This window comes from Halichoerus grypus, chromosome X (genome assembly GCF_964656455.1).
Source record: "Halichoerus grypus chromosome X, mHalGry1.hap1.1, whole genome shotgun sequence".
NCBI lineage: Eukaryota > Metazoa > Chordata > Mammalia > Carnivora > Phocidae > Halichoerus > Halichoerus grypus.
Genome location: NC_135727.1, coordinates 116,985,739 through 117,011,744, shown reverse-complemented (window position 1 = coordinate 117,011,744; position 26,006 = coordinate 116,985,739). Strand labels below are relative to the sequence as shown.

Below are 26,006 nucleotides of genomic sequence, written 5' to 3'. Positions count from 1 at the left end.
CCCTCTCCAGCATACCCCCATCTCTAAAATAAATACATAAATAATAAACAAACCCACACATATACGGTCAATTAATTTTTGACAAAGGGGCCAAGGGGATACAAGGAAGGAAATACAGTCTTTTCAACAAATGGTTTTGCAACAACTGGCTATCTATAGGAACAAAAGTGAATCTTGACCCATACAAAAGTTAACCGAAATGAAGCCGTTAACCGAAATGAAGCCATAAACCTACATATAAATGACAAAACTATAAAATGTCCAGAAGAAAGCACAGGAAAAAAATCCTGGTAAACATGAGGTAGACAAAGATTTATCAGACAGGTTACTAAAACTGCTATCTATAGAAGGAACAAAACCTGATAAATTAGACTTTATCAAAATTGAGAACTTCTGCTCTTCAAAAAAAAATCATTAATTCCACTTTCACGATGTGTAAGTCAAATAAAATAGTCAAACTCATAGAAACAAAGAGTAGAATGGTGGTTGTCAGGGGCTGGGGGAGGGGGAAGTGGGGAGTTGGCGTTCAACGGGCATAAAGCTTCGGTTGTGCACAATGAATCCGTTCTAGAGATCGGCTGTTCAACATGGCGCCTATAGTTAACAGTACTCTACTGTACACTTAAAAATTTAAGAGCGTAGATCTCAAGTTAAGTGTTCTCACATCACAAAAAGAAAATAAAACGAAAAGGCAAACCACAGACTAAAAGAAAATATTTGCAATAGATATCTGACCTGTATCCAGATATAGATATATACAGAATTCTCATGATTCAAGAAGACAGACAATACAATTTAGAAAAACAGACATTTCATAAAAGACATACAAATGACCAAAAAGCACATGAAAAGATGCTCAACATCACTAGTCATCAGGGAAGTGCAAACTAAAACCACAAAGAACTGCCACGACAAACCCACTGGAATGGCTAAGATAAAATCAACTGCCAATACCAAGTGCTGACAGCAAGCATGCCTTGCAGCTGGACCTCTCATACATTGCCGGTGGCGGTGCGCTGGGGTGTGGCTGCTTGGGAAAAGTCTGGCCATTTCTTATAAAGTTAAATTTACCGTACCATCCACCAGCAAACCTATTTGGAGGTACTTACGTGAGTGGAATCAAAGTGTATGTTCATACAGGAAGCTGTCTGTGAACGTTCACATTGGCCCTATCCATAACCACTGAAAGTCAGTGAATGGATAAACTGTGGAATAATACTCAGCAATAAAAAGGAACAGATGATTGATTCACAGGACACTGAGAAATCTCAAATGCATTATGCGAGGTGAAAGAAGCCAGACTCAGAAGGCTACATCATGCATGAATCCATTCCCAGGGCATTCTGGAAAAGATAAACTTATAGCAACAGAAAACAAATCAATGGTTGCCAGGGGCTGAGAGTGGTGGAGGAGGTTGACTACAAAGGGTCAATAAGGAATTTTCTGGAGTGACAGAATTCTTCTCTATCTTGCTATGGTGCTCATTAGATGACTATATGTATCTGTCAAAATTTATAAAACTATACATAAAGGAGGTGGATGTTATTATACATAAATTATAGCTCAATTTCAAAAACATGGAGTCAACTCAGGAATTAATTAAGTAGATTTACAAAATGGAACAGTGTTCACAGAATCTTATTTGATTGAGAGGATTTATTTCATGGTAATTTTTATGAAATGTTTAGCCCATTTCTTAACTTCTAGTACCCCCACCTCATACCATGTTCCCAGAATAAGTTCCATGTGGATTAAAGACCCACATATTGTAAAAACCATAAACATTTTAAAAGAATTTTTTGCCCTGTCTTGGTAGGGAAGGCCTTTCTCAGCAAGGCATCGAAACCAGCTCCTAGGTTTTAACTAAAGGCAGAATCTCATCTCTATCTTCCAAATTATTAACATCACAGAAACACATTCTCTGCCCCCCACTCACCATTTTTTTTTTTTTTAACGGTTCTCTTCCCAGTTTGTAGTGAGTATTTGAAAGGGACTTGGCAAATGGAAAAATGTGTTTGTCAGTTTCTCATGAGCAGTGAAAGCACCAGGAACCTACATAGTGATGTCCCCCTCTGAGGCCAAAATCTATATAGTGATGTCCCCCCCTGAGTCCCAAACCAGACTCAGCCACACCACAACCACACCAGAGTCCCTGGAAGGAACACGCAGGCCACCCAAAAGCAGCTTAACTGGCTCCCTAACACCTGAGCAAACTCACTTTGCCATTTCTGGAAGGCTGTTCATGGTACCAAAAACACAGCGGCTCTCCTTTCCCTGCCAAACCTGCCAATGAAATTCCACTTCTCAGACGTTTTCTCCCTCTGCTGAACAAAATCATCTCCATAATTAAAGTTCAACTTCTTTTTCTTTTCTGTGTTTCCAACCATTTTTGTTGCTAGAAAAATCACACACACCTGGAGTCTGCGGGCAAGAATTATTCACACGGAAATCACCCTGCATTTCTTCAGTGTTTTTCAATAGCAAAATCTGCTCTATCCCCCTTTTAAGGAAAGTCACCTTGCAGGGATGTGGAAATGATAAAAGCGATGGGAATCCGATCAGGGATTGGCATCGCGCTGAGGCCCTGTAAAACAATACCGCTGAACAGCTACACAATTTGGCTACTTTTTGTTTTCCAGATTTGCATTTGAGCTGTAAAAGCAGCCAAACCAAGCAATGTCCAGCTCCTTTCAGATCTTAACTAAGCAAAACTTTGAGACACTAAACAGGTCTCCCCAAATCCTTTGGGAATAACACATATATTGTCACTTCGTTTACAAATATACAATACAAATACAATATTATGATGTCAAACTTAACTGTATTGCCTATTAATAAGTTCTTAATAAATTGTTAATTATTAATATTAATAGAGCAATAAATATTGGCATACCACCTATAACTGAGGTTACACTCACAGGCTTATCTCTTAAAATAGCCAAAGAGAAGCCAAGAAAGAACGGAGGAACTGCAACATCTGGCTAGACTTTGGCTTAATAAACCCTCACTCTCCATCACCCACCAGCTCCTAACCCTGATCAAAGAAATGGGTCCTTTTTCTGCCGATGGGGACTATTAGACAGGATCGGCTACATAATTTGTGAGCCCCAGTACAGAATGAAAATGCGAAGCCCCTTGTTCAAAAATCACTAAGAATTTCAACAGCGACAGCAAAGCATGAAAACCAAATACAAGTTGCATGCCCACGAAGCCGGCTCGACCAACAGATAATGTATTTGGCTAATAAGCTAGTAAGAAAAGTAAAGCATTTCGCTTCTGAATGAGTAGCAATCATTTTCATGTGTGTGTTTGGGGTGGAGCTGGGACTGTAAAGTCTTAGGACCTCTCCTCCCAGTCTCTCACTTTTCCTTAGGTTTTCAGCCTGTTGGACAGAAAGTACTTCTGCAGTGTCTACCATACAAAATGTGGTCCACGGAGCCGCAGCATCAGCATCACGTGGGGGCTTGTTAGAATCGCAGACTGTCGGGCCCCACCCCAGACCTACTGAATCAGAATCTGCATTTTAACAAGATTCCCAGGGCATTCGTGTGGAGAGTACAAACTAAGAACTGTCACTATCCAGGCAGCCACGGAAAACCTGTGCCGCCTGCCTCATCCGACTGTGGCAAAGCCCGTCGGCTCTCCTTCTCCTCACCTTATACATAGTTCCGGAGCCTCGAAAGGGCAAGTCCCAGTCAGAAAGCTCTCACCCGAGACCTCCAGCCTCCTCCTTCCCCCCCATGCTCACCCCCAGGCTTCGAGCTGCCGCTCCATCCCGCCGCGCCCCCCGCCACCTGTTCTGGGTCGCGCCAGACAGCGCCGCGCCGAGCCGAGCCGTCGGGGGCCCGGGGCGCGTTCGCGCTCCGCAAGCTCCGCCGCACCCCGCGCCCGGAGCGGTAAACTGAGTCCCCCAAGGGTCTGGTGTCGAAGACCGCCCGCGCTAACAAGATTCATGGGTCCGTTTCCCGGAGGGGCGGGGAGAGTTTGAGTCCGTTTGAAGCTTTAAGATACACACGCCGTCACCCCCCCCACCCCTCGGAGAACGCGTCGCCGGAGCCCCCTTTCCCGTGGCGCGCACTCTCCCACCGCCGGGGTGCCGGCCCCCGGAGCTCGGCCCCTCTGCCTCTGCCTTTCAGGGCGGCCCCGGGCTCCGACTCAAAGCCGCAGCCGGGCGGAGGGAGCGTTCGCCCCGCTGTCCCGTCGCCCTCCAGGTCCAGGCGCTCCGCCCGAGCCGCCCGCGCCCGTCGTCAGCTCCCGGGCCGGGTCTCAGGAGCCCGAGAGAACAGACTCATCCCTGCGCCGCGCACTTACCTGCCTATCCCGGCAGACGGGCTGGCTGCTGGCGCTCTCCGGCCCTCCTTCTCCCCTCTCCCTCCGGCCGCGTCCCTCCCCCTTCCCGCGGGCTGGGCGCCGCCCCCGCCGCTCCGGGACCGCTCGCCCGCCTGCTCTCCAGCTGCCCAGCGCGGCGTGGCGCGTCCGGCGCTCGGCGGCGGCTAGGCTGGGCGCGGAGGCTGGACGCAGAGGTGGGGAGCGGGCGGGGCGCCGAGGGAGGAGGGCGTGAGCGAGTGGCGCCGCCGGCCGAAGCCCGGCGGGGAGCTCCGGGCAGGGGGGGCGGGGAGAGAATCGCGGCCCGCGGGCTGGGCAGCCCACCCCACCCCTGCAGAGGCCCCCGCGGGGCCTCTGGACTCCCTGGACCGCGCGACCCTCGGATGCCGGGCGCCTCCTGCGGCGCGCTCCTTGGAGACCCCCAACCTCCAAACCCATCCTCTCACCTTTAGGGGTCGCCCTGGTACCCAAATGCCTGTTTCACTGTTTTCAGCACCGTGCACTGTGATGGGTGGGAACCCCGAGGTCGCCCCTCTGCCACAGTATTCTCAATGCAGAGGTCATATGTCAGACCACTGGAGGGGGATTTGGAGAGACCGATGGAAGAAAATGTTCTGGGAAAGGTTTTAGCTCCACGGTTATTTGGTGAAGAACAGGTTACACCGGATACCTAAAAACTGGGATCCCCAGCACTCTGCTTGCTGAGTGTGTGTGTTGGGGAAAGGGGGGGGGGGATATATGGAGTGAGTTGTCTCTGGTCCCTTCTATCTTATCTGTTAGCATCTCCTCCCCGTGCACGTTCACAGAATAAGAACTAGATCTGGAAAGGACTTACAGATCACCTAACCAGCTTGTCAAAATACCCCATGTTACAGATGGGAAAATGGAGGCCTGGGGGCCTTGACCCGGTTCTACAATTCTAATTACTTGTAGAGACGAGGGGGGAAAAATAATCACTCTGAATTCCCTCTCTGGCTCTTTTTACTGCTGCCCATCTATTCTCTTCAACCCTACCCTTTATAGTCAAATAGCTTCTATATTTGCAAAATGCTTTATGACTTTAAAGGTGCCATTCTCTTTTGTTAAAACCTGCAGGAGAATATTCCATTGTTCTTTACCACCAAAACAGGATTCTAGATTCTGAATTGCATTCACAGCTCTGGAGAAGGTGTTTATAAAATGCAGGTCTGCAGAGCATATCCTGGCTGACTCTGCCGTATTAGACACAACCCTGGGGGTAAGATGTACTCAGCTTTGCAGGAGGGGTTGAATTTGTTTTGCAAACGCCAACTTATTAACACTCACAACATTCTAGCTGGATAAATGAATGGAAAGTGTTTTCAGAGAGACTTTTGACTGGCTGGATTAAGGGAGAGTGGAGGTCAGGAAGCTCATCCAGGCTACATAACAAGTTGGAGGCAGAATTCTGATAAGGGGGAAAACAGTATATTTTAATAAACAGTTTAATGATACTCCAAAGGATTAAATTGTTTCTGTTTGCACGAACTTAACACTTGTGTATCTTCAACTTACTAGAAAGTAGACTTCATATTGTATAGAGCCACCAAAAATCTCACACACTGCTATTTGGCAGAATCTATTGAAACTGAGCGTACAACTACCCCGTGTCCGGCAATTGCCCTTCTAGGTGTATACCCAACAGAAAGGAGTGCATATGTTTACCAAAGGGTATGAACGAGAGTGTTCATAGCAGTGTCTTTCTAATAGCCCTAGACTGAAAGCTACTCAAATGTCCATGGGCACTAGAATGGATTGAAAACATTGCGGTGGTATAGTCACAAAACGGAATACCAAACAGCGAGGAGAAAGCATGAACCACAGCTACACTGAGTATAGACGGAATTCATAAACAATATTGAGCAAAGGAAATCAGACGTGAAAGCATACGTACAATGTGATTCCCTTTATGCAAAGTGTAAAACAGGCAAAACCAACATTCAGGTTAGTGGTCGTTGCGAAGTTGGTGACTGGAGGGAGTTACAAGGGGGATAAGAAGGTGATGTCTTGTTTCTTTATCTGGGTGCTACCTACATGGATGTATTAGGTTTGTGAAAATTCATTGAGCTGCTCACCTATGATATGTGCACTTTCCCTATGCATGTTTTACTTCAAGAAAGGAGTTAAAGTCTGTATACCTCATGTTAAAAGTTGCTTGAATTCCTAAAGTAAGTGTGATGCCAGAATAAATATGCTTTTCCTTTAAACAAACTTGCTGTTAAAAAAAAAAAGACACTCGGGGCGCCTGGGTGGCTCAGTCATTAAGCGTCTGCCTTCGGCTCAGGTCATGATCCCAGGGTCCTGGGATTGAGCCCCGCATTGGGCTCCCTGCTCCACGGGAAGCCTGCTTCTCCCTCTCCCACTCCCCCTGCTTGTGTTCCTGCTCTCACTCTCTCTGTCAAATAAATAAATAAATAAATAAATAAATAAATAAAATCTTAAAAAAAAAAGACACTCTAAAGAAATATGTCTAAAACACAAAAATGAAAAATAAATAAATAAATAAATAAATAAATAAATAAAACACAAAAATTAGAGACTCCTTTGCCTATAATTAAATTTCAGATTTTGATGCACTTCCAGCCAAACTTCCATTCCCCTTGGCACATACAGTCAGGTCAACATAACTCTGTCATCCTAACCAAAGGAAGAGGAAAGAGGCTGGGACCAAAGAGGTGGCCAGCACTCCAGCCAAGGGGCCCTCTGCCTTTTCCGTGAGAGGGGCCCTGGTCACACACCTCCACAGGCACAGTCTAGTGATATGGAGGAAGGCTCTGGTGCTCGTGCTCTGCAGTTCAATCTTAAATCTACAGGAGCACAGCCCAGAGACTGCTGTCCCAGCAACTGGAGAGTGGGCGATTTGGATCTTGCCCCACAGGGTATGTGAGCCAGTGGGGATAGAGTTTGATCCCCAGCATCAGTCGGTGAGGAAACATGGCAGAGACTTGAGTAAGCAGGCAGAAGGCCTTGTTCTCCTCACCCCCTCCCTCTGGTGGATCCCTGAGTGTGGGCTCTCAGCAGAGGGAGGTGGCAGAAAAGGACACCTCACCAGTGCTCAAGGCCCAGCTCTCTCCTTAGAATTTCAAGTGCAACTTTACCTGGGACCAAATAGTCTGCAAAGATACCACGCAATGGTCTCTAACAGATTTATTATTTTCCAAGGGAAATGAGCACAAGAAAACATGGGACTTGGGAGTAAGTCAAGATGGTGGGATGAGAAACCATAATGACGATGGTGGCCCTGATGGTGATGAACATTATACTTGCTACATGCCAGGCATGTTAGGGTTCTTCCCTAGTTTATACTTTGGTACCAAATCTTCATGGCAACCCACTGAGGATTGTCCAGCTGAGGAAACTGAGGCACAGAGAGATTAAGTAGGCTGTCCCAAGATCCACAGGTAGTAAGTGGTAGAGCCAGGAGTGGAATCAGTCAGAGTGTGACTCTTAAGCTGTCTGAAGGCCCGGTATGAAAGGTACAATGTTGGGGTGGCAAAAGCACTAGATAGAGAATCAGGAAATGAGACTACACTGAGTCTGGGTCTCAGTTTCCCCATTTGTAAAATACATAGAGGGTGACAAGATCAATCTAAACTCTAGTGGTAGTGGCAAGGGTTGCTTTGGGGTATTTTGGGTCCCTCATAATCCCATCAACATTCGAATACCCCAAATAAGAGGCATCTAACAAAACCGATGTACTATACGAGCAAAACATGAGAACTTCCCTAGCCAACATGGCCCCCACTTCCCACACAATTATCACCTGATTACCAGGACTGAATTTCTCCTTTCTAGTAAATCTAGGGGCGCCTGGGTGGCTCAGTTGGTTAAGCAACTGCCTTCGGCTCAGGTCATGATCCTGGAGTCCCGGGATCGAGTCCCGCATCGGACTCCCTGCTCAGCAGGGAGTCTGCTTCTCCCTCTGATCCTCCCCCTCTCATGCTCTCTGTCTCCCATTCTCTCTCTCAGATAAATAAATAAAAAATCTTTAAAAAAAAAACCAAAAAACAAATCTAGAGCGACCACTGCTCAGAAGTCCTTTCTGGCTTAAATCATTCATCCATTCAGCAACAAACATTTATTTTATGCCTACAGTATCAGCAAGGATAGCCTAGGTTATGTTGCAGTAACAAACAACTCAAAATCTCTATAGTTCACACAACAAAGGTTTATGTCTTACTCATGCTATGCGTGCATTATAAGTTAGGGAGAGCTCTACTTACCACAGTCACTCAAGGACCCAGGCTGACTGAGTAGCCACCTTCTCAAATGTTGCTGGTTGCTCAGCTAGAAGGAAAAGAGCTCTGGACCACAAGCATTTGAATGCTTCAGCCCAGACTTGATGTGCAACGCTTCTGCTCCCAACTCATCAGTTGGAACTGTTCTCAGAGTTGCCCCCAGGCACAGAAGGCCAGGCAATGTAGTCCTATAAGGACCCAGGAAGTGAAGAGGTAGAAATACTACCATACCTACTATGGCTGACCCCTGGGCAGATGAAGATGAGCAAGAGGTGATCCCAGCCCCCTAGGCACTCACAATCAAACCAGAAAAGCCTCTGGCCACACCATTCCGTCCCCTGCGGTGTAGGCTTTGGTGGATCTAGGTGAAAAACCAATCACTGCCGATGTGAGTGATGTCACCATGTGATACAGCAAAATTTTTCTCTAGAACATTGCGTTAGTTGTAATGATGGTGAACTGATTGCACAATGGAGGAGATAAATAAATCACACATTCTCGTGGGAGGCAAAAGGCTCTCTCCTGTGAAAATACTGAATGAAGACAGTTGGACATGTTGTCATTCTGTTCGATGAAAGTTACAAATAGCAGTTTAATGAAAAATGAAACCAGACTTTGGCCTCTAGCAAGATGAGGATGGTGGGACCAGCCCTTTCTGAGAATGTGTCCCAACTTGGGAAGAGCCGAGCATGGCCTCATGCCAACACAAATAATCCCAGAATCGAGAGGAAACTAAATGCATCCCAGTAGATCTGCACACTGGCATTAGCTTGTGCAATTCACCACCACCCTGCCTACAATAAGCAATCCAGGGCCTTGGGGTAGAAACTGGGGAGAGGAAGATGAGCCCATAGCTTCAAAAGTGACACAGGGAACAAGTCTCTGGACAAGGCCACACTCAGCTCAGTCGTAATTGAAGTTCTCTGAACAGAGATGGCCCTGTTTGTTTCTTGGAAGAACCCATGAAGTCCTGGCCATGCAATTTCTTTCTTTCTTAACGGTTTTATTTTTAAGTAATCTCTATACCCAATGTGGGGCTCGAACCCACAAGCCCAAGATCAAGACTGAGCCAGCCAGGTGCCTGCTCGCCATGCAATTTTAAACTGAGTCTCTGGTTTACCTGTCTGTGAAACCACAGGGCATGTTTCAGGAGAAAACTCTGGACAGACACACCCCTATAGCACAGTAGTTTGTTCCCCTCTTGGGGAAGATACTTTGAGGCTATGCAAATACCCTGTTTCTCCTCAAAACTTCTCTTATTAGTGTTAGCATCCATCCGTGGGTCTGCCTACGACAGTGATTACTGTGGTGTGCTAAAGGTCGCTTACTATTTCCCCCATGGCTTCTACATTCATTCACTGGAATTCTTCTATAGGGAAAAGCTGTACCTTCTCTCCCATTACTTTACTTATTCAATTTATTTATATCACTCATAGATAATTATTTTAGTCTTTGGGTTATAATCCAATGTTATCATTTTGTTGCTAAACTGCCTTGCTTGTGGGTCACTGGGAGCTCTTTCAGGTTGGCTCCTGTGTCCATTCCTTTTTTGAGCACTTCCTTACTTTCTGGAACCACGATATATTTCAGGCTCATCTGTATATTATTCCATTTTTTTCCCATTTCACCTAAGAAGACACCTTAAGTCCCCCTCCCATTTAAAAATAAGTATTTGTAGGGGCGCCTGGGTGGCTCAGTCGTTAAGCGTCTGCCTTGGGCTCAGATCGTGATCCCAGGGTCCTGGGATCGAGCCCCGCGTCGGGCTCCCTGCTCGGCGGGAAGCCTGCTTCTCCCTCTGCCACTCCCCCTGTTTGTGTTCCCTCTCTCGCTGTGTCTCTCTCTCTCTGTCAAATAAATTAAATTTTAAAAAACAAAATAAAAATAAGTATTTGTATATTTTTAGCCAATTCACCAGTTGGGGATCCTCTGCGTGAAGTAATCCTCCATTTTATTTGTCCTAAGTTGCTTTTCTCAAGTTACAACAGTTAATCTACCTGGATCTAGTTTTTGGGAACTTAGTGAAAAAAAAATACCTGTTAAGTAAATACATCCTTCATCCTAGAATATTTTTGGTATGCCCATTGGCCCCATACTTCCTTGACCTCACCTGTAGTTATGACGTTTTTGGCTATAAGTACAAGAAACCACAAAGCCAACTGGCTTAAATCATAAGGAAATGTGTTATTTCAGGAAACAGGAAGGTCAGATGCACAGTGCAAGGATTCTGGCTCCTCTTCACTGTGATCCTTTCGGCTCTGCCCTCAGCCTGGTTGCCCTCATGGTCATATGTCGGCAGTCAGCAGCAGAGGCAATGGTCTACCTCGCTTGTGCCATCAGGAGGGGTGAGGGAAGGAAGGAGAGGGAAAAACAGTGACAAACAAAACAAAACAACAACATCAATCTTCCTTCAACTGTGGCTTAAATAGCCTTCTCTTTCGTCGGATGGGGCCAACTTAGGTCATATGACTACCTCTGGACCAATTCAGCTGCCAGGAGAGTGCCAGAAACTGATCAGCTTAAGCCTGAATTCAGGAACCAATCACTATCAAGGGGAACGTGATCAGCATGACTGGTGAGGACAAGTGGTTCTCAAAAATAAGCCTGAATCAGAATCACCAGGAGGGCTTACTAAAATACAAATTGCAGGGCCCACAGCCCCAGGGTTTCCGATTCAGTAATCTTGGGTGGGGCCTGAGAATTTACTTCTCCGATTGTACATTTCTAACAAGTTCCCAAATGATGCTGGGAACCACACTTAGAGAACCAAGGGATAGACCGATCAGACTAACTCTACAGCTGGGGATAGGATCAGTGTACCCTGAATCACATGGGCTGCATGGAGGAAGGATGAATGCCTGAAAAAACTAGGGGAAGAGAAGAATGGGCTGAGGGTGGACCATCAGCTGGTGCCTGCCAAACTATTGTTCCTCAAACTTTAATGTGCAAGCATCACTTGAGGATTTTGTTAAAATGCAGATTCTATTTCGGTAGGGTCTGGGGTGGGGCCTGAGAGTTTACATTTCTACTAAGCAATGCTGATGCTTCTAGTCCATGGACCTCACTCTGAAGAAGAAGGCACTACACCCCCTTTCCCTGGTTCAGGTCTCCCATAGCTACAGGCGATGTATGTAACATCCTAACAGACTCCCCCTGCATCTCACTTGTGAACAGTCCAAATGGCTTTTTCGACCAGTCCACAGCATTCCCTATCATCTACAGAATCCAGCTCAGAATCCTTCACTTGTCATTCATAGCCCATTGGGATCTTTCCTCAACCTTAGTATTCTATGTGAATCCTCAGTTCCGATCAGAATCCCCGCACACTACACCTAGAATGTGCCTTGTCCATTTCCATAACTTTATCTTTGCGCTTGCTCTACTTCTCACCCAAATCGTCTTTCCTCACCCACTGCTTCTTTGAATCCTACACTTCTCTCAAGGGCAAGTTCTTCAAAGCTTCCTCTGCCCGCCCTTCTATAGATTCTACAATTATTTGCCCACCCCCAGGGTGCCAGGCAGCTTCAGCTGTCCTTCCCTCTCCTAAATTCCCAAACCCTCATTGTTTGCACCATTCATTAACTCTGATGATTCATGGCCTTTAATGTTGAGTCTAAGTTGCAGTTGTAGTTGCCAATTGGAATAGAAAGAAGTTCCTTGAGTCCATGCCCTGATACTTCCTTTTTCCCCTAGAGTGTTCACCCCTGAATCTGGGTGTAGTAGATGTATTTGTCAAGTAAAGTTAGGCCAGGCTGCAGTGACGACACTAAAATTCAATGGTTTGACTTCGTAAAGGTATATTTCTCCCTCACGTGAAGTCTGAGGCAGGACAGGATACCCTCCTCCATCTTTGAGGGAAACCATCAGGAACATGTGTCGCCAAGATGGCGGAGGCAGGGAAGAAGAGGGGGAGGGAGGCACCTGGGCTTTTAAATGCCACAGCCCAGAAGTGATACGTATCACTTCTGCTCATAATTGATTGGCCAGTATTAGTCCTATGGCTCCAACTTAACTGTATGGAATATTTGATGACACTCGTCTATACCATAGTAGGTATCAGCAGTTATTTCTTTTCTTCCTTTTTTTTTTTAAGATTTTCTTTTTTTTTTTTTTAAGATTTTATTTATTTATTTGACAGAGAGAGACGCAGCGAGAGAGGGAACACAAGCAGGGGGAGTGGGAGAGGGAGAAGCAGGCTTCTGCTGAGCAGGGAGCCCGATGCTGGGCTCGATCCCAGGACCCTGGGATCATGACCTGAGCCAAAGGCAGACGCTTAACAACTGAGCCACCAAGGCACCCAAGATTTTCTTTTTAAGTAATCGCTACACCCAACGTGGGGCTCAAACTTACAACCTTAAGATCAAGAGTCACATGCTCCACCAACAGAGCCAGCCAGGTGCCGCTCAGTAGTTATTTCTTAATAGTTTGAGTCTTTTTCTCAGGGTCTTTTCCAGCTTCAAGAGATCTTTCCCGAGAATTGATGACAAAGACCGCACTGGATGCCAGTGAGGCCTTCCCTGACTGCCTTATTTATTTACATGTTTTAATTTCCTCCTTCACCACACCCAGCTCTCTCTCTCTCTCTCTGCTCTTTCCCTGCTTTATTTTTTCTCCATAGCACGAGTTGCCAACCAACTTGTGTTACTTACTGGTTTTGTTTATGGACTGTCTCCCCCCCCACAAACAGAAAGCAAGTTCCATAAGGGCAAGGATGTTTTGGCTTGGTTTTTTACTATTTTTGTTGCTGTGTCTCCAGTGCCTAGACCTGTGCCTGGCACATGGTTGGTATTCAACAAATAATGAATGAACGAATGAATGGACGGATAAATGTGTGAATCATGGATTTATATGAGAGGAGGTGATGCTTTTGTTTTTTTACCAGGTACCTTCTTGGAGGGCATTGGCCTTGCCCAAGTAGATGTACCAAAGGAAAAGTATATAGTGACTATTAAAAGCTTGTCCTCTCTAAAATTGGTAGTGCCAGCGATTTCCCTTGATCCTTTGATCTGCTACCTACTATGACCGTCTGTCTACTCCTGAGTCGGCAAAGGAGAGACCACGAAAGGCTTCAGAAATATTGGTGCCAGGGCCTTTCTTCTCTTCAGTTTGCCTCTGGATAGACCAGGTCCCCAGGGCAGGCTGGACAAATCATCGGAAAGAAAGCTACTAAATAGAGTTTCCAGGGACACTCTGGAACGCTGCTGATCTCTCCCTCCACCTGAAAAAGAAAGTTCAAAAAACGCAAGTTATTCTCCAAATCACCAGGTTAGGTGCCCAGTTTCCCTCCAAGGAACTTCCTCCCGGGCCAGAACAACGATAAAGCCCCTTTCTCCCAGCTGGAGAGGTGGGACTCGGGAAAAGCTGTCGTCCCTTGCTTTTTGCTTCATCTTCTTTATTCCTTCACTCCACAAAGCGAAATGTGATAGTAGCATAATTTCTGTAGCTTTTCTAAGAAATTCCTCTTCGCTGGCACATGGAAAGGACTCTCCTGGATTCCTGCCATTGGCCATGGAGCTTTAACACATTGTTGTTGGCTCAGCTGGGGAGCCAAGATGAGTAAAATATTCTCCAAACACACATAGCAAGTGTTTCCAACCGTACTGTATTATTTGACCCAAAATATTTTTCCCCCTCCTATTTGCCAATCCATGTGTTACTTCCCTCAAAACTCCAAGTGACCTTCCTTTTCCAAACCCCATAGCCCTGGGATTACTGAGGGTCTGAGGCCACTTCTAAATAGTTTGATGATCTTCAGCAAGTTACCTCCCGTTTCTGAGCTTCTATTTTCCCATCTCATGGAAAGAGATGTATTAGGACAGAGTTTCTCAGACTTCAGTGTGGATCAAAATCATCTGGAGGGCCTATTAAAACTGATGGCTGGGCTCTCCCTCCACACTTACTGATTCAGGAGGTTTGGGATAGAATTCCAGGATTTGCATCTCTAACAAGTCATCAGTGGCCCCAACGGTACTGGCTCAGGGACCCCACTTGGAGAGTCACTGTATTAGATGAACTCCCAGGTCTATGTAGTTGTTCATTTAATGAGTCTGTAAGTCTGAGTCAGGGCTCTTTTGGTTGCAAATGACAGAAACTTGACTCAAATCAGCTTAAGTAAGAAAAGGGAATTTATCAGCTCACATATCTGGGAAGGACAGAGGTGGAGTGGATTCTGCATACAGGAATTCAAATTACATCATCAGATTTCTCTCTCTCTCTTTCCCTTTCATTCTCTTCCTCTCTCAATAGTTAGCTCCAATCTCATCTTTCTACACAGGACTTCTTCCATGTTAAGCAGCATGAAGTATGGCTATAGATACTTCCAGCTTATCATCAGTGCAGGTAATAATCACAGAGAAGGATTAGAACTTCTGGTTTGGGAGATAATAACACCAGGGCCAGGTTCTCATTGGCCTGGCTTGGGCCATCATATGGTAAGGAGAATGAATTGTAATGACTGGCTAAGCCTACGTTACATGCCTTCTCTTGAAGTCGAGATCTAGAGCGTTAGGATGGTCAGCACCCTTCTCAGATGTAATCTCCGTATCTGTCATGTTCATTACTGTATTCTCAGGATCTAGGACCTAGCACATGGCAGGTGATTAACAAATTTTTTTGGAGTGAATGGATGAATCATTTCATGAATAGTGTAAACTTTTCTTAGTGAATCCAGAATCTTCAAAATTGGGGATCCTATGCACTCTGGGGTAAATGTGAAATTTCTTGAGATTTTCACACAACTTTACTGGACCCAACTAAAGTAAGCTTTGTTCTTTTCCTTTTTCTTTTTTTTCTCCCAGTAGAGACTAGAATTTTGCTAAGACCCAGCATATCCTCTACCCTTTACATTCTTCTGGGTTTCTGAGGCTTCTTTTGATCCTGCTTTGTCTTTGCAAACACCGTCATGTACCTTTTTTCCTCAAAATAATGTAAATCATTTTTAATTTAGATCCTCTTTAGCGTCTTTTAGTGAGTGCCCTGTAGGCATTTGTTAGTTGATAGTTTAATAAGGTTTAAATTATCAGGTTTTTTTTTTCAACAAAGATAAACATCTCCCCATCCTGGTCCCCAGCCTGTACTGCAGTGGCCGTTTTTTAGGGTATTCACTGAATGAGGGGACCCGGGTTCTTTGTTTTTTGTTTAGATTTTATTTATTTATTTGACACAGAGAGAGAGTGGCAGACAGAGGGAGAGTGAGAAGCAGGCTCCCCACTGAGCAAGAATCCCGACGTGGGGCTCGATCATGACCTGAGCCGAAGGCAGACGCTTAACCGACTGAGCCACTCAGGCGCCCCCCCCCCCCCCCGGGTTCTTTGTTACAAACATTGACTCTTTGGGTGGTGGTGGGGGGGGACATTCAATTTCCTTATTTGTAAAAGAAGGGTTGAACCAGATCAGTGGTGCTCTGAATTGACTACCCATTGAAACCACCTGGGGAGCATGAAAAAAATATTGATGATTAGGCCCCATTCTCAGAGAATCTGATTTACATGATGGGGCCATCAGAGTTAAGGACCACTGGCTAGGGGCGCCTGGGTGGCTCAGTCGGTTGAGCATCTGTCTTCTGCTTGGGTCATGGTCCCGGGGTCCTGGGATGGAGCCCCGCCTCGGGAGTCCGCTTCTCCCACCCCCTGCTCCTTTGCGTGTGTGCGCATGCTCTTTCTCCCTGTCTCTCTCTCTCTCTCTCTCCCTCTCAAATCAATAAAAAAAATCTTTAAAAAAAAGTTTAAAAAAAATTAGAACGATCTAGCCAATGGTTGTTTTTTTTTTTAAGATTTTATTTATTCATTTGAGACACAGAGATACAGAAAGAGAAAGAGAGAGAGAGCATCAGCAGGGGGAGAGACAGAGGGAGAGGGAGAAGCAGGCTCCCCCTGAGCCAGGAGCCCAATGTGGGGCTCGATCCCAGGACCCTGGGATCATGACCTGAGCTGAAGGCAGACACTTAACTATCTGAGCCACCCAGGCGCCCCTAGGTCATTCCAATTTAAGAATGCAGACTTAGAGTCAGAATGCCAGCCCCAGCACTTAGGTAAATCATGTTATCTCCCTAGGACTCAGTTTATTTGTAAAACAGAGACATTAATTGTATCTAGGGTTACTGTGAGAATTAAGTGAGATGATCCAATAGAACCTCCCTATTCAAAGTGTGGTACCTGAACCTGGCCAGTGCTATATGCATCACTTCAGTACCTCCTAGATGCAAAATCTCAGGTTCCTCCCCAGACCTACTGCAGCAGAATCCGCATTTTAATCAGAACCTCAGACAATTCTTATGTACATTACAACCTGAGAAGTATTGGTGTTGAGGATTTAGTAGACTACCCAGCACAAAGTAAACGTTCAATTAACGTTAGTTATTACTAATATTTGTACTAAAAATTCTCAAGGTAAATCATTCTATTTCCATCCCAGCTTTTCAAGTTTTTTCTAGACCCAGCATTGTTTTAGTCTTTGGACTGTTCTTTAACTAAAATAAACATGTACTCTCAAAGTCAGTCATTATTAAAGATGTAAAATAGAAGTATGTTTTCATTGTAAGGGGAAATACCCATAACTACATCTTGGGGTTTTTTTTTTGGATAAATTAAACAGAATCTATTTCTGCATTGCTTATTTCCAGTGCCCATGACAGCCACACAGTCCTTTTCCAATTCAGACAAGTAAAAATGCATTTCACATAACTAGGATTGTTTTTTAAAACTATCGTATTTGGCATATTTTATTTAAAAGCAGTTTATTTAAAAAAAAAAAAAAAGCGGTTTATTCCGGGGCACCTGAATGCCTCAGTTGGTTAAGTGTCCGATTCTTGATTTTGGCTCAGGTCATGATCTCAGGGTCGTGAGATCGAGCCCAGAGTCGGGCTCCCCACTCACTGGGGAGTCTGCTTCTCTCTCTCTCTCTCCCCCCATCTGCCCCTCCCACCACTCACTCTCTAAAAAAATAAATAAATCTTAAAATAAAATAAAATAAGATAAAAGTAGATTTTGTGTTTTCTGGACTTAGAGTCCACCATATTCTCAAACAGATTCAGAAATCAGCACAACCCTAAACCCTGCATTCAGTGAATCCAGCATCTGGCACCTGAGACTTCACCCAATCAGTTTCGTTTTATAAGCTCCTGATCAAGTTATTTCCTGATTCTTCTAACACTTCATTTTCACTTTTTGTTTTTTGCCTAGGAGGTTGTTAAATATTTTTATTGATCATGAATTTGCAGAGCCAGATCCATTTCTTTTACATTCTCATGGCACAACGGTTACCCAGTAAACTGGAGAGATCCTGGGCCCTGGGGCCTCGGCCCAGCCAGACCCAAAGGAGTGGCTGAAGGTTCCTGGTCTTGTCACAAGAATGAATTCGGGGACAGACATGGAGCAGAGCAGACGAGTACACAAGTGGGAAAGTTTATTAAAGCCCAAAATACAGGGCGCCTGGGTGGCTCAGGTCTAAGCGTCTGCCTTCGGCTCAGGTCATGATCTCAGGGTCCTGGGATCGAGCCCGACACCAGGGCTCCCTGCTCAGCAGGGAGTTTGCTTCTCCCTCTCCCTCTGCCTCTGCTCCTCCCCACTTGTGCTCTCTCTCACTCTCCCTCAGTAATTAAATAAAATCTTAAAAAAAAGAAGTTGATCTTATGAAAAAAAATTTTTTAAAAATAAAGCCCAAAGTACACTCTGGAGATGTGCAAGGCGCACAACCTAAGGTTTGGGGTTCTATCTTTTGACTGTGTTACTAGGGGCCGGAAGATTTATTAGTTGGTTTGGTAAGTACGGTTTCAAGCTTTTTCTTCCTAATTTGATCAGACGTTTCCTGTCATGGCTTCTGCCATCTTGGGTCTGTCTGGTCTGATCTGGCTTCTTGTGGAGTGCTGCAGGGACAGGCCTCTGATCTTCCCAATAGCCAGCCGTGACTTCCTCATTGCTGAGCTCCAGGTATCCTGTTAGAACCTAACAAGCAGCAAGAGAAGTCAGACACTGAGACGCAAAGACCTTGATGTTCTGTGGGAAAAAGAGCAACCCCCTATTTTTTCTGCTGGCCTAACCTCCTACCCCTGTTCTATTCTGGAACACTCAAAGCCCAGGATCTAAAAGTGTTGATATTTAGCAATCTTGGTCCAACAGAAGAGAGTTAATATTGGCTGCTGACATTCAAGCCTCTGAGGAAGGGAGCCTCCATGGGCACCCCTGGGAATGAAGAAGGTCACCAATTAAGACCCTCCTCACTCCTTTGCCCTCACTTATGAGGGCAGAAATCCTTTTGGTATAGGCTTATGAGTTAAGGATAGTCCTTTGTAGGAGCAGAAAAGTTTTCCCTTCTTCCCTTCTGGTTCTTTGGCCAGTCTAACAATTCAGTTGCCATAAGACACATTAACAAGAGAAAAACAAACAGAAGTTTAATAACATGTATACCTCCTGTAAATACAGGACAGACCTGGGAAGCTGAATAACCCCCCCCCCCCCGAAATGGCCCAAAGTCATCACCTTGAAAGCCATCTCCAGCTAAGGCCTAAAAGGAGATTTTGGGGGTGGGGAGTCAGTTATGAGAGGTTACCAGGAAAGCACAGTAAACAAGGGCAGGGTTGTTATGCAGATCTAAATCATTGCCTTCTCCATAAATAATGATTTCTAGAGATTTAGAGTCAACCTCCTCTTCCTGGTAATGGGAGGGAGACACCCTTACAAATGGAGGTTTCCCTCCATACAAATGGAGAGAAATGTAAATATCTCTTACTAAAGGATAACTCCTACTTGGTTTTCAGATCTTCTCTTGTGTTTGCAGTTTCTTTAAAATAACCAGCTTAAAATGATCAATATGGCCAGGAGGGATACCTTGGGGTGGCAATATTTGCTCCCCTTTACCTTATTTTTAGAGAACAGAATTATAATGCCTGATCCTCTGACTTCTTGCTACTTCAAGTGTGGTTCTGGGACCAGTATTGTTGGCACCATCACCCGGGGACTTGTTAGAAATGCAGAATCTCAGGCCCCACTCCAGACCTACTGCATCAGAACTTTTTTTTTTTGCAGCACAACATATACACATTTTTCAAATTAAACCAGCAATTTTTTTGTTTTTATTATTTTTTAAAAGATTTTATTTATTTGACAGAGAGAGACACAGCGAGAGAGGGAACACAAGCAGGCGGAGTGGGAGGAGAAGCAGGCTCCCCACCGAGCAGGGAGCCTGATGCGGGGCTCGATCCCAGGACCCTGGGATCATGACCTGAACTGAAGGCAGATACTTAACCGACTGAGCCACCCAGGCGACCCCCTAAACCAGCAATTTTAATTATAAACACAGTGCTCTTGAAAATTGGTTGTAGGGATGCCTGGGTGGCTCAGTCGGTTAAGCGGCTGCCTTCGGCTCAGGTCATGATCCCAGGGTCCTGGGATCGAGTCCCACATCGGGCTCCTTGCTCGGCGGGGAGCCTGCTTCTCCCTCTGCCTGCCTCTCCCCCTGCTTGTGTTCTGTCTCTCTGACAAATAAATAAATAAAATCTTTAAAAAAAAAAAAAGAAAATTGGTTGTAATACTTTTAACTTTTTTAAACTTTATTTTTATATTTTTCCAGCTTTATTGAGATATAATTGACACATAACACCGTGTAAGTTTAAGACGCACAATGTGTTGATTTGATACATTTATATATTGCAACATAATTACTGATGTGGTGTGGAGTGTTGGGGTCCGGAGCCAACGGGCAAGAAAGAATTCTTGAGACACCTTTGGTGAAAAACAGGGACAGGAGCCGTGGGCAGAAAGAGCTGTACTGGGGTTGTGAGGAGTGGCCCATTATATACTTTGGAGCTGGGGGAGTTGGGGGAGGTAAAGACGGAGGGAAGTTTCCAAAAGGACTTTCATATGCTAAAGAAGACACACAGGATCCTGGAGGCCTAGTTATTGTCAAGCTCAGGTTGTTTTTCCCTCTAGCAAGGCATTAACATTAAGACAGTGGGAGCTTCCTGGAGGAAAGTTAAACTCTGCCTGTCTCGAGTACTTGTCAATGCGCTGCAGGTTCTAAGGAAATTTAATTTTATCTCCATTTCCTTCTGCTTCTGTTCCCCACATCAGTTACCACAATAGCATTAGGTACCACCTCCATGCACTTACAAGGAGAGTTGTCCCAGTTGATTTGCATGCACATTCACATTTAAGAAACACTATTCTAGAAATTTTACACAGTATCTTCCTATTCTATTTTTTTAAAATTGATTTAGGGGGTGCCTGGGTGGCTCAGTCGTTAAGCATCTGCCTTCCGCTCAGGTCATGATCCTGGGGTCCTGGGGTCGAGCCCCACGTCGGGCTCCCTGCTCAGCAGAGAGCCTGCTTCTCTCTCTCCCACTCCCCCTGCTTGTGTTCCCTCTCTCGCTGTGTCTCTGTCAAATAAATAAATAAAATCTTTAAAAATAAAAAATAAATAAAATTGATTTAGGACAGTATTTACACCTTATCCTGAATATATTTTCCCTCAAAATAAATTTAAAAAACCCTAAACATGACAGCCTTCCATTTCCCCTCATTTTGAGGGAATACTTTTCCCCTCATTGTCCCCTTTGATTTTCTCATTTTTAGTCACCGTTTTATTCATCATTCCAGAAAGTGATTCTGTGGAACAAGAGGACATAAGACTGTTCCTCAGAGCCACCAGGGACTATGTGTAAAACCATCGGTCACACCCCTTATGAGGCAACTAACTTCTCATTGTCAGTGTGAAGTTTTTTTGTGTCCTCAAGGATGGTTTTGCACACAGAAAATATTATTCAGAGGCTAATCTGGTACTTGGAAACAATATTCAATTCAAATTAAATTAACACATTTTTAAAACTTAAAAACAGATCTTTCTTAAGCTTTTAAGTTCAACTTACAAATCTTGTTTTCTTTATAAATATAATTGCGTTTTATCAATAATTTTACAGGGACTTTTACAATTCATGAATTAAGTTCTTTTAAATCAAATTTATACATCTAACATATTTTATTTTCCGTTTAAGTGCATGAATTGTTTCCTAACAAACAAGTTCCTCAAGAATGCTGCTGATTCCAGTAAATGTAATAAACAAAACTTCTAAGTAAGTCCTTTCAAGTGTTCTAATGATGAAGGAACAGAAGGCAAGCTGAGGACAAAGCAGAAGCTGACACCCCACAACACACCCGCCCCCCCCCCCCCCGCCCCGGCCATGGGATATATGTGACATTCCTCAGGCACTCCTTTTTTTTTTCTTTTTTTTAAAGATTTTATTCATTTATTTGACAGAGAGAGACACAGCGAGAGAGGGAACACAAGCAGGGGGAATGGGAGAGGGAGAAGCAGGCCTCCCGCCCAGCAGGGAGCCCGACGCGGGGCTCGATCCCGGGACCCCGGGATCATGACCCGAGCCGAAGGCAGATGCTTAACGACTGAGCCACCCAGGTGCCCCTAGGAAAAGCAAATAGTTACCTTACAGAGATCACAATGATGCAAGACATGAGTCTCCCTCAGTTTACAAATCTCTTAGCAATCTACAAGAACAAAACATTTCTATCAATAACCTAGCTTCCGGAAGGGAATGTAGATACAATTAAATGTCTTTATAACCTGCAGCCCATTGACAGATACTTGAAGCAAGCAGAGTGTAATGTTCCTCCAGGAAGTTCCCAACTGATGGGGTTTTGGAATATAGGTGAGGTTCGGTGGGGCGGAGTCCGGAGCCGGCGACCAGTGAGATAGTTGGGAGCTTCCTGGAGGAACACTACACTTTGCCCACTTCAAGTATCTGTCAATGGGCTGCAGGTTATAAGGACATTTAATTGTATCTACATTCCCTTCTGGAAGCTAGGCCATTGATAGAAATGCTTCGTTCTTGTAAATTGCTAAGACTTGCGTAAACCGAGGGAGACTCCTGTCTTGCAGGATTGTAAACTCTATAAGTTAACTTTTTGTTTTTCCTTTAGGGCAGCCAGGAGTGCCTGAGGCATGTTACACACATCCCATGGGGGAGGGGGTTGTGGGGTGTCAGCTTCTGCTCTGTCCTCAGCTTGCCTTCTGCTCCCTCATCACAACTATCTTCCTGTTAATGCCTTGCTAGAGGGAAAAACAACCTTAACTCGACAATGGCAAGGCCTCCGGTATCCTGTGAGTCTTCTTTAACATACGAAAATCCTTTTGAAGCCTCCCTTTTCCTCACCTCCCCCAACCCCACAGTATATAATCAGCCACCCCTCAAACCCCAGGGCAGCAGCTCTTTCTGCCCACGGGTCCTGTCCCCGTGCTTTAATAAACCACCATTTTGCACCAAAGGCGTCTCAAGAATTCTTTCTTGGTCGTCGGCTCCGGACCTCACCCCACTGAACCTCACCTATATTCCAAAACCCCATCACTAATACTGTTTGCAAACTTGGTAAGCTGATCATCTCGTCTAAATCAATTTCTCATGTATGTATTTTAAATTAGAAACACAAAGCTAATCTGTTAGATAATTAAATATTTAAAATTATCTTAAACATTGCAAGTAAATACATACAGAGAATTCCCACACATAATGCAAAAATATTAATACTGTGGGTTTGATTTATTTATCAATCCCTATACTTAACCATAAATCTTTTTAGGGTTAAAGCAGTGGTTCTCAATAAAGGGTGATTTTGCCTCCCAGGGCACATTTGCCAATGTCCAGAAAAAAAATTTTTTTTTTTTGGTCGCAACTGGGATGGGGTAGAAGTTCTGCTGGCATCTAGTGAGTAGGGAGCAGGGATGCTGCTAGATATCTTACAATGCATACGACAGTCCCCCACAAAAGAGAGTGACGCAGTACAAAGTATCAATATTGCCGAGGTGGAGAAACCCTAGGTTAAAGGTGAGGAGACAAGTATTTAAGGAGAGAAGTATGAACCCAACCAAGTGTCCATCAATAGTTGAATAGATAAAGAAATGTGGCATATACATATGCATACAGACGCATACAGGGGAATAGTACTCAGCCTTAAAAAAGAACGAGATCTCACCATTTGTGACAACACGGATGGACCTAGAGGGTATTATGCTAAGTGAAATAAGTCAGACAGAGAAAGGCAAATACCATATGATTTTACTTATACGTGGAATCTAAAAAAACAAACAAATGAATAAACAAAAAGCAAAAACAAACCCACAAATACAGAGAGCAAACTGATTATTGCCAGAGGGAAGGAGGTGGGGGATGGACAAAAGGGGTGAAGGGGAGTGGGAGGTACAGGCTTCCAGTTATGGAATAACTAAGTCACAGGGATGAAAGGTACAGCATGGGGACTATAGTCGGTGGTTTTGTAATAATGTTGCATGAGGACTGGTGGTAGCCACACTCGTGGTGAGCGTAGCACGACCTATAAACTTATTGAATCACTATGCTGTACACCTGAAACTAATATAACATTGCATATTAACTATACTTCAATCTAAGAGAAGAAGAAAAAGAAGATAATTACATCATCACAAGCAATTTGGAGTTACTCCCCAAGTGAATTTTGAGGTTACATTCTCAGTTAACTGAGATTTGACCAGAATGTGAGAACTGGAACTACAGACATTCAGAGAGATCTTTCCTACAACCCAAACTGCCTTACAGTGCCCCCTGCTACATAGTTTTTCATAGTGGCTATCTCAATGGGCAACCCCAAGTTCAGATCCCATAAATGTGGTTAGTTTCGCTCTCAGAATCCCCTGAGTAAATTCAAGTCACAGCTTATTTACTTTCGTAACTGCTTTTACCTTTTTCATCTGATAAGGCATAGGAAATCTGAGGCCCTTCAATCCAGATTGCTATACCATCTGATTGGATTTACCTAATCTATTTACAGCTTCCCTCTATTTACAAAATGTTATCCTAGCTCAGAAGGCTGAAACACTTAAATGCCTCTTATTGGATTCTGTATATTTGTCTAGCTATACAGTCAAGTTCTAAAGTTATTCTAATGCCAATTATGATGAGAAACATATATATTTATGTAAATAAATTAGTAAAATTATGCTATATTAAACTATTTAATATGATTATATATAATATGGAATATATGATATATGTAGCGCATACATATTATATGTACATAAATAATTTATATTATTGCATGCCTACCATGTGCCAGACACTAATGTTTTACATTCAGTATTGCTTTAGACAGAAGAACTGTGGTTTTAAACTGCTGATGGGTTCTTGTAAACCTCTCTTCCCATGCCCTCAACCTACTCAAGTTTGCCTCCCATTCATTCAGCAAGTATTTATTGAGTACCTAATGCGCCAGATACTGTGGGAGATCCTGGGGATAAGAAGGTGACCAGGATATACACATTTGCCATTTTCACTGACATTACATTCTAAGACTGCTTTCAGAATTAAATGAGATAATATATGGCAGCCCTTTATACCTCCTAGATCACCAGGCAAATTCTAAAGATTCAGGCTACAGTAGCTACAGCAGACTCAAGTGTGAGGACTTTGCATCTACAGGGTTTAGAGTCATCCCGAGATTGAATTCTAGAAAGTTTCAATTCTTTCTTTATAACGAAAATCTCCAAGGAACTTGGTTACACGTCTCTTGAGTGTGGATAAATAAGGTAGACACAGACAGTAAGAAAGACTCTACCATTTTCAATCTGGGGCTTTCAAGAATGCCCTGAGGGCAACATCCAACCAGCAGATGGTAGGAAGGGAGAGAGGAGATGGGTATTTCTGGGACAGGTCTGAATGGTGCACTTTTCTTTTTGCTTGCATGTTACTGGCTAGGCTAGAGTTTTATAGCCAACTAACTGCAGGGAGGCTGGGAAATGTATTCTACCTAGGTGCCCAGGAGGGAGAGGATCTATCTAGCTTTAGTGACCAGCTAGCCACTCTCTAACACACCCATTCACACAAGGTTAATTAACTATGGTGGACAGCGTCATATGAAAACCCTAAATGGTGCATCTTGAGCCTTGATACTTGATTCATTTTATTCTTCCAAAGCTTAAGGCTTACATTTAAGGGGCGCCTGGGTGGCTCACTTGTTGGGCATCTGCCTTCGGCTCAGGTCATGATCCCAGGGTCCTGGGATCGAGCCCCGTGTTGGGCTCCCTGCTCAGTGGGAAGCCTGCTTCTCCCTCTCCCACTCCCCCTGCTTGTGTTCCCTCTCTCTGGAGTCTCTCTCTGTCAAATAAATAAATAAAATCTTTTTTTTTTTTTTAAGATTTTATTTATTTATTTGACAGAGAGAGAGACACAGCAAGAGAGGGAACACAAGCAGGGGGAGTGGGAGAGGGAGAAGCAGGCTTCCCACCAAGCAGGGAGCCCGATGTGGGGCTCGATCCCAGGACCCTGAGATCATGACCTGAGCCGAAGGCAGATGCTTAACAGCTGAGCCACCCAGGCGCCCCAATAAATAAAATCTTAAAAAAAAAAAAAAAAGACTTACATTTAAAAGGAAGGATGAAATGTATGTGAGTTAA

General features: G+C 44.4%; 1 protein-coding gene across 6 annotated transcripts in view; it reads right to left on the bottom strand.

Annotated features, from left to right (window-relative positions):
* ADGRG2 (adhesion G protein-coupled receptor G2) overlaps positions 1-8,904 on the bottom strand; it is a 127,838-nt gene extending 118,934 nt beyond the window's left edge. For 5 of the 6 annotated variants that reach the window (XM_078065342.1, XM_078065344.1, XM_078065346.1 and 2 more), the window contains exon 1: positions 4,312-4,481. The gene's annotated coding sequence lies outside the window, so the exon portion shown is untranslated. Of the gene's footprint in view, positions 1-4,311; positions 4,482-8,567; positions 8,632-8,880 lie in introns of those variants that run through there. The other variant, XM_078065343.1, reaches the window with a different exon arrangement.
* Positions 8,905-26,006: the final 17,102 nt, after the last annotated feature.